This window comes from Meriones unguiculatus (genome assembly GCF_030254825.1).
Source record: "Meriones unguiculatus strain TT.TT164.6M chromosome Y unlocalized genomic scaffold, Bangor_MerUng_6.1 ChrY_unordered_Scaffold_23, whole genome shotgun sequence".
Taxonomy (NCBI): Eukaryota; Metazoa; Chordata; class Mammalia; order Rodentia; family Muridae; genus Meriones; species Meriones unguiculatus.
Window position 1 is genome coordinate 27,917,304 of NW_026843709.1, and position 7,562 is coordinate 27,924,865.

Genomic DNA, 7,562 nt, shown 5'->3' on the forward strand with positions numbered 1-7,562 from the left:
GAGCATTGTGATGTCATAATAACATAATATAAATTACAATTATATAATTATAAATATATAAATTATAATTATATAATTATAATAAAATCATAATAACATTAGGCTGTAATAACATTGTGATGTCATAATGCAATCATGATATCAAAATTTCTTTGATATGTCATGTCACAATTATGTCATAATAGCATTGTGAAGTCATAATTCCATTCGATGTCATACCACTGTGATGTCATAATAGCATTTTGATGTCATATCTTTATGATTTCATCCTACACTTGTGATGTTATAACACCATTGTGATGTCTTAATGGCATTGTGATGTCATATTACTATGAAGTCATAATCCCATTGTGTTATCATATTAGCATTGTGCTGTAATAAAAGCATTGAGTTTTCATACCTTTGCCAGAGCTTAATAGCATTATGATGTCATATTTGCATTGTGATGTAATGATAGCACTGTGATGTTATAATAGCAGTGGGATGTCATAACATTTTATCATACAATTGTAATGATAAAACACCACTGTAATGTCATAATAGCTTTGCAATGTCATTATGCCATTTTGATATCAAAATTTCATTGTGATTTCAATTCCATTTTGATGTCAAAATAGTATTGTGATGCAATATTCAGATGTTTTAAAGCCATTGTGAATTCATCTCTTTATGTAGTCATAAAACCATTGCTATGTTATCATAGCATTATGAATTCATAACACTATTGTGATGTCAAAACACCATTGTGATGTCTTATCATTTAGATGTCATAATAGTATTGTGATGTGATAACACCAATGTCATGATATATCACTGTGATGTCATATTAGCATTTAGATATCATAACATTGTGATATCATAAAATCTTATTGAGATAATAATAGCTTTGTGATATCATCATAGCACTGATATGTCCTATATCAATATAAATTCATTCAGTTGTGAAGTCAGAATAGCATTGTGATATCATACAAGCATTGTGATGACCTAATACCATTGTGTTGTCATAATAGCATTGTGATGTTAGAAAAAAAACTAGTGATGTCATAATAGCATGGTGATGTCATAACAGCATGGTGATGTCATAATAGCATTATGACATCATAATAACATTGTGATGTCATAACACCATTGTGTTGTCATAATAGATTTGTGATGTCATAATTCATTTGTGAAATCTTAACGCTATTGTGCTGTCATAAAATCATTGTGAAATTCTAATAGCATTGTGATGTTAGAATATGATTGTGTTGTCAAAATTCTACTGTGATTTTATGCCAAAATTATGTCATAATATCATTGTGTTGTCATAATAGCATGGTGATGTCATAATCACCTTGTGATGGCATAATAGTAGTGTGTTGTCATAACAGCATTGTGATATCATATCATTGTAATGTCCTAATACCATTGTGATCTCATAACAATATGAAGTTTATTAGCATTGTGAGGTCTTAATATAATTCTGATATCAAAATACCATTGTGATGCCATAATAACATTTTCAGTTCATAATGCAATTGATATGTCAAAATGCCATTGTGATGTCATACCACAATCATATTTAACAGCATTATAATGTCATAATAGCATTGTGATATCATAATAGCATTTGATATCATACCATTGTGATGTCACAATAGCATTGTGAAGTCATAATAGCCTAATTAAAGCTGCCATAAGACAACATATTCACAGTAAGTAATTAATCTCTGACTAAGGACATTTATGTGCACATAACAAATAAAAATGGAATCTGTGATAGTGTGAAACTTACATATATCAAGGAATGGTGACATTACTAATGACCACTTAAAAGAAATACGTGACATTTTTCCTGAACTAAGAGTCTTGGACAGAGGAACTGTCATCTCTGGGTTGTGTGCTTTCAAATACCCAGATAGAGGCATGTAGGGCTATTCAGCCTTTCTCTCAAGCAGACTGTATACTTGGCAATTTTAATTTTAATTTTATAAATTATAATTTTAATTTTATAAATAGTTTTAATTTATACTGGCTCATGAGAGTCTTTTGGCTTTCACCTTTTCCATTACATTATTCTCCCTCTCATCCAATCAGTGCCTGAAAGAATCTTGGATATGAATAAAGAAACTTACCTCAGTGTCAAGTATCTCTGATCCTGTGCACACATGAATTTTTCTTTTGAAATCTAAATAGCCTTTATCTCATCCCTTTATCCAAATCCCATGCCTTTACTCCTGTTTACCTCTGTGACAATGACAAATAGAAAATGAAATTTTAATGTTTATTTAATTGGACAGTTTCCTAATTAGGGAAACTTCAAAGTAATGTGATGATTAAAGGGAATGTGCTGAATGACAAAGTGTTCTCCTAGTGTGGTCTTAGATCTGAAATTTCCTAGATTGTGACTTTGACCTGAGCAGTTACTGGTGAACTGACTAAATGTACCTTCAAATTCTTATTGATATAATAGTCTGTCAGGGTCCAGGCTCCCTTGTGGTATTGAGACATTAAAAGCAGGAAAAAGAGAAGGAAACCAGACAATTCCTGGACTAGTTTGGCTGACACAAAGAAAATTCTTAAGTGTAAATGGAGATCTGAGTGTAAATAAACTATTTCATAGCTAGTGCTCTTCCACACTAGGTTTGCCAACCCTCAGGGTTGCCTTGGCTGACCTGGTTAGTTCAGCAGCTGTGATGTTCACAGTGGTCAGTGAGGAACCCTCCTGGTCCTGGAATTTAAAGTTAAAACTGGTCTACCAGTACAGAGAAATGGGTCCATGTTATAAGCCTAGGACACAAGAGTAGCTGTGTTTCCTGGTTAGTTCCTCCATACAAACCTGTAGTGTTAGTGCCAGTAAAGCTTGTACAGAGGTACCATCTGAGCTTATGGGGTCTGACCAAGCTAGGTAATCACTAGGATATGGCTAGGATTACCTGCTACATAATGAGCTCCTGGAAAGAATGCCTTACAAAATCAAACTCTGCCCTACTTAACAGAATCTTTTCTCCATGTTAAAATCACTGTAAAATTGTCAATATATTATTTTTATTGCTTATTTTCATATAACATACATTACACTCCTTTTCCATTGCTCCCACATTAAAATTCTTACCGCTGGGTCACACTAAAATATTTTTCTTTAAAATACATTAATTCAAGTACACATTGTTCATATACTCATTGGAACATGATCAGAGTCTCAGTGCCAAGTCCCTTAAAGTAAACTTAGTGCATCTTTCTACACCCTGGCACCACCACAAAGAAGAAGCCATCAGTACTGAAGAGCTCTATACTTCATCACCTTGATCACACTTTTTCTTATGTAATTATGATTTTTTTCACTTTGTATTCCCTCTGCTGCCCCCTCCCTCTTCTCTCTCCAGTCCCACTCACCCTCCTTCTTCTACCCCGATGCACTTTCTCTAGTTCCCTGAAAATGGAGGTCCTCTGCCCCCTTATATCTGACCCTAGCTTATCAGGGTCAGATGACCCTACTCATCAAGGCTGGCTCCATCCTCTTCCTCTGTGGCGTGAATCTCATGATATTTTTCTCCATGTGTCTTCAATTCCCTCTACTTATGATACTCTTCTGCTTTTCTCCTGCAGGCTGCCCAGAGCTCTGAAGGGAGGGAGAATTTCATACTGAATCCCATTTAGAACTAGGAGATTTGCGGTCTCTCTCTGCATAATATAGGACTGTGGATCTCTGTATGCAATCCTACTTGATGCCTGAGGAAGCATCTTTGTGGATGTAAGAACAAGGCACTGATTTATCATTTGAGAGCAGAAAGCAACATATTTTAATAACAACAGCCTGGGTTGCTTGAAAATTTCAGCAGAGGGAAGTGCAAATCAAAACAACCCTGAGATTTTACCTTACACCAAACAAAATGGCCAAGATCAAAAACTCAACTGACAACACATGCTGGAGAGATTGTGGAGAAAAGGAAACCTTCTTTGCTTGCTGGTGGGAATGTAAATTTCTATAACCAGTCTGGAAATCAATCTGGAGCTTTCTCAGACAACTAAGAATAGCACTTCCTCAAGATCCAACTATACTACTCTTAGGCATATGTCCAAAAGAGGCTCAAGTACACAAAAAGAACATTTGCTTAACCATGTTTGAGGCAGCTTTATTTGTAATAGCCAGAACCTGGAATCAGATGCCCCCAACTGAAAAATGGAACAGAAATTTTGACACATCTACACAATGGAATATTACTCAGAGAAAAAAAAAACATGGAAATCATGAAATTTGCAGGTAAATATTGGGAACAGGAATGACTATCTTGAGTGAGCTGTCCCAGAAGCAGAAAGACATACATGGTATATACTCAGGAATTTAGACATATAGAATATAGCTACTAAAATCTGTATACATAAATAATCTAATCAAGAGGTAGGACTCTGTCTAAAATGCTCAATCCCCATCCCAAAAGGCAAAGAGGATTGACATCAGAAGAAGGAGAAATCATGGAAAAAGTTAGGAACCTGCCAATGATGGCCTCTGAAAGCCTCTGCCTTGTAGACTATCAAAGCAGACACTAAAACTTATGGCCAACTATTTGGCAGAGAGCATGGAATCTAATGAAAGAAGTGGGTAGTAGCAAGATCTGGAGAGGCCAAGATCTCCATATGAAGAGCGACATAACCAACAAAGCTAAGCACATGAGTTTTTCTTGAGTCTCATACTCTAACCATGTACAACATATGGATATAACCTAGAACCCCTACACAGATATAGCCCATGGCAGTTTGATGTCCAATTGGGTTCCACAGTAATGGGAACAGGGATTGCCTTTGACATGAAGTGATTGACCTGCTCTTTCATCACCTTCCCCTCATGGTTGATCAGCCTTAAAAGGCCATGGAAGGAGATAATGCACCACTCCAGATGAGATCTGATAGACTAGGATCAGAAGCAAAAAGAGGAAGACCTCCCCTATCAGTGGACTTGGGTAGGGGCATATGTGGAGAAGGGAAAGAGACCAGGGGTATGGGTGGATAAAAGGTGAATAAAGGTAATTAATTATACTTAAAATTGAAAGAAATATTTTAAAAATGTAGTTCCTTTTGGATATATACTATAGGAGAGTGTACTTTGCAGTTGATATGCCAATGAAAATGACCAAACAAAATGGAGTTGCTGTCCCTCTGTCTCTGTCACTTTATATTTTTGGTTTCTGAGGTCTCAGTCTCTATTTCGGAATATGTCTCTCTAGTGCTCTGTCTCTGTGTCTCTTTCCGTTTCCTTCTCTCTGCCTGCTGCAGGTGGTTCAATATGAAAAGCTCTCAAAATTTTGGTGAAAGACTACATCAAGATGATTGCTTACCAATGTGACATCATGGATTGTTGCTGTAAAATATAAGCAATGTCCCAATTAAACCATTTTTTTTCAAAGGTTTCCCTTGGTCAGGGAGCATTTTCATGAAAAATAATTCATTAACCTAGAACATATCTCTCCTTTAACAAATAATAATTGAATCTGTGATAATGTGAAACTCACAAGTCAAAGACATGTGAATTGTTAAAGACCACTTGAAAGAAACATGTGGTGCTTGCTTCACTATAATATATACTAAAATTGGAACAATACAGAGAAGATTAGCATGGCCCCTACAAAAAAGTGACACAAGGGGGTGGAGCCAAGATGGTGATTACCACACACAGTTTCTGAGCAGTGGGATACCTGAACTTCTGAGTTGGTGAATGGAAGGACCCCTAACCCAGGAAAACCACGGTGAAGCTTTCTGAACAACAGGGAACATCGCAGGAGGTGAAAACTTTGGTCTCAGGTCACACGGGGACTTGTTTGGGGAAGGAGAGAAATGATCCTTTGTTCTTGCGGCACTCCTTTCCCCCAGACCTCCTTCCTCCTCAGCACAGCGGCACAGTGGACTCATCTTTCTCAGTGCAAACCTAACTGCCTGGGGTATACAGCCGCTGAGACGGAGCCCCAAGCACGTTAGCAGCAGACAAAAGCCAGCAGTACAAGTCCCGGAGTCCAAGATTCGCGCAGCGGCTGCACCATCCTCCCAGGGTGTGAATCTGCTAGACATCATACTAGCTCCACAGGATCTCTATCACTGACGGTACGGCCCGCCCAATCCCACAGTGACAGAGAATACACTATATACTCACCAAAACCAGGCAGAAACGTCATACAACCTGGACACACCAGGCTCTGGGCCTCCCAAGCTTGGAGAGCACAACGAAGAGACCCTAGGACTTCCCAGAAAGCATTGGGACTAGCGACCCAGTCTCCAGTTACAGCAGGACATGGCGGAGCAGCAGTGAACTGGCGGGGCACCAGAGCCCTCCAGTTTAAGACTAACCAGGGCCAAACCAAAGAACAGAGAGCCTGGTTACCCCATCCCTGCTGATGTGACCACCCTGAAATCTCCAGCTGCAGCAAGACCTCAGAACCTGGCAGTGACAGCAGCACAGAACTGGCAGAGCACATCAAAGAAGCAGGGCCAAACCAGAGAGCAGAGAGCCTGGATACCACAATCTCCTCCAAGAGACCTGCCTGTAAGTGAGTGCACCCTTGAGAATCTGCAGTTCCCCAGATCCTGGGTCCTTCTAAATCAGAAGCCAGGCATCAAACCCCCCTCCCACCCACAAACTCACTTTGGGAAACAAAGGGGCACTAGGGACATTGAAGTTCCTGTCCTGTGGACCTGATTTAAGAGTTAAGGCAGTTAATGCCAGAAATTGCACTGTGATCATCATTAGCACCTGCGACATATACAGTGCAGAGCCCCTCCCACACACTCAAGGGTTCAACATTAGCCATCACTCTCTGTCCCTCGAGAAACACGTCCACGCACACTAACACACACAGACACACACACGCGTGTGCACACACACGCTTGCATTTGCCCCATTTGCGCCTGCGTACTTTCCTCCCACAGGTACTGCTAGTCCTCAGCACACGCTGAGAGTGCTCAGCTTCCTGAAGAACTCTCCAGATACCAGAGAGAGACAGCACCAGTCTGATCTGCAGAATCCAAAAACAAACAGGGAAGGTTTCAGATAAGCCAATGGCCAGGGGTAGGGGAAAGAACACTTCCAACATAAATCAGGACATCATGACTTCACCAACAAACCCCAAAATCGATGGATACTCTAATTCAGCAGAAGCACAGGAAAATGACTTTAAAGCCATGCTTGCCCAATTATTTGAGGCTCATAAGGAGGAAATGAACTAGTCTTTCAAAGACATGGCCAGTCAATTGGAGGCAAAGAAAGAAGAAATAGATAATATCCTTAAAGAAACACAGGCAAACATAGCCAAACAAATAGATACACAAGTATAGGAAAAAATAGTGGCATATAAGAAGGAAATGAAAAAAGAAATAGAGGCCATTGTAGAGAGACAGAAATCCAAATTCAAACACATGAAAGAAATGGCACAAGGCATGAAAACAGAATTAGAATCAATAAAGAAAACACAAAATGAGAAAACCGTTGTGCTGGAGAACATGGAGAAAAGATCAGGAACCACAAAAGTAAACATCACCAACAGAATACAAGAGATGGAAGAGAGAATCTCTGGAGCTGAAGCCACACTTGC

At 39.0% G+C, this 7,562-nt stretch overlaps 1 non-coding gene across 1 annotated transcript; it reads left to right on the plus strand.

The window, feature by feature from the left end:
* The first annotated feature begins 5,542 nt into the window (after positions 1 to 5,542).
* LOC132651676 (U6 spliceosomal RNA) lies at positions 5,543 to 5,648 on the plus strand. The gene has a single exon (XR_009589260.1). It is a non-coding gene; the product is annotated as a U6 spliceosomal RNA (small nuclear RNA).
* Positions 5,649 to 7,562: the final 1,914 nt, after the last annotated feature.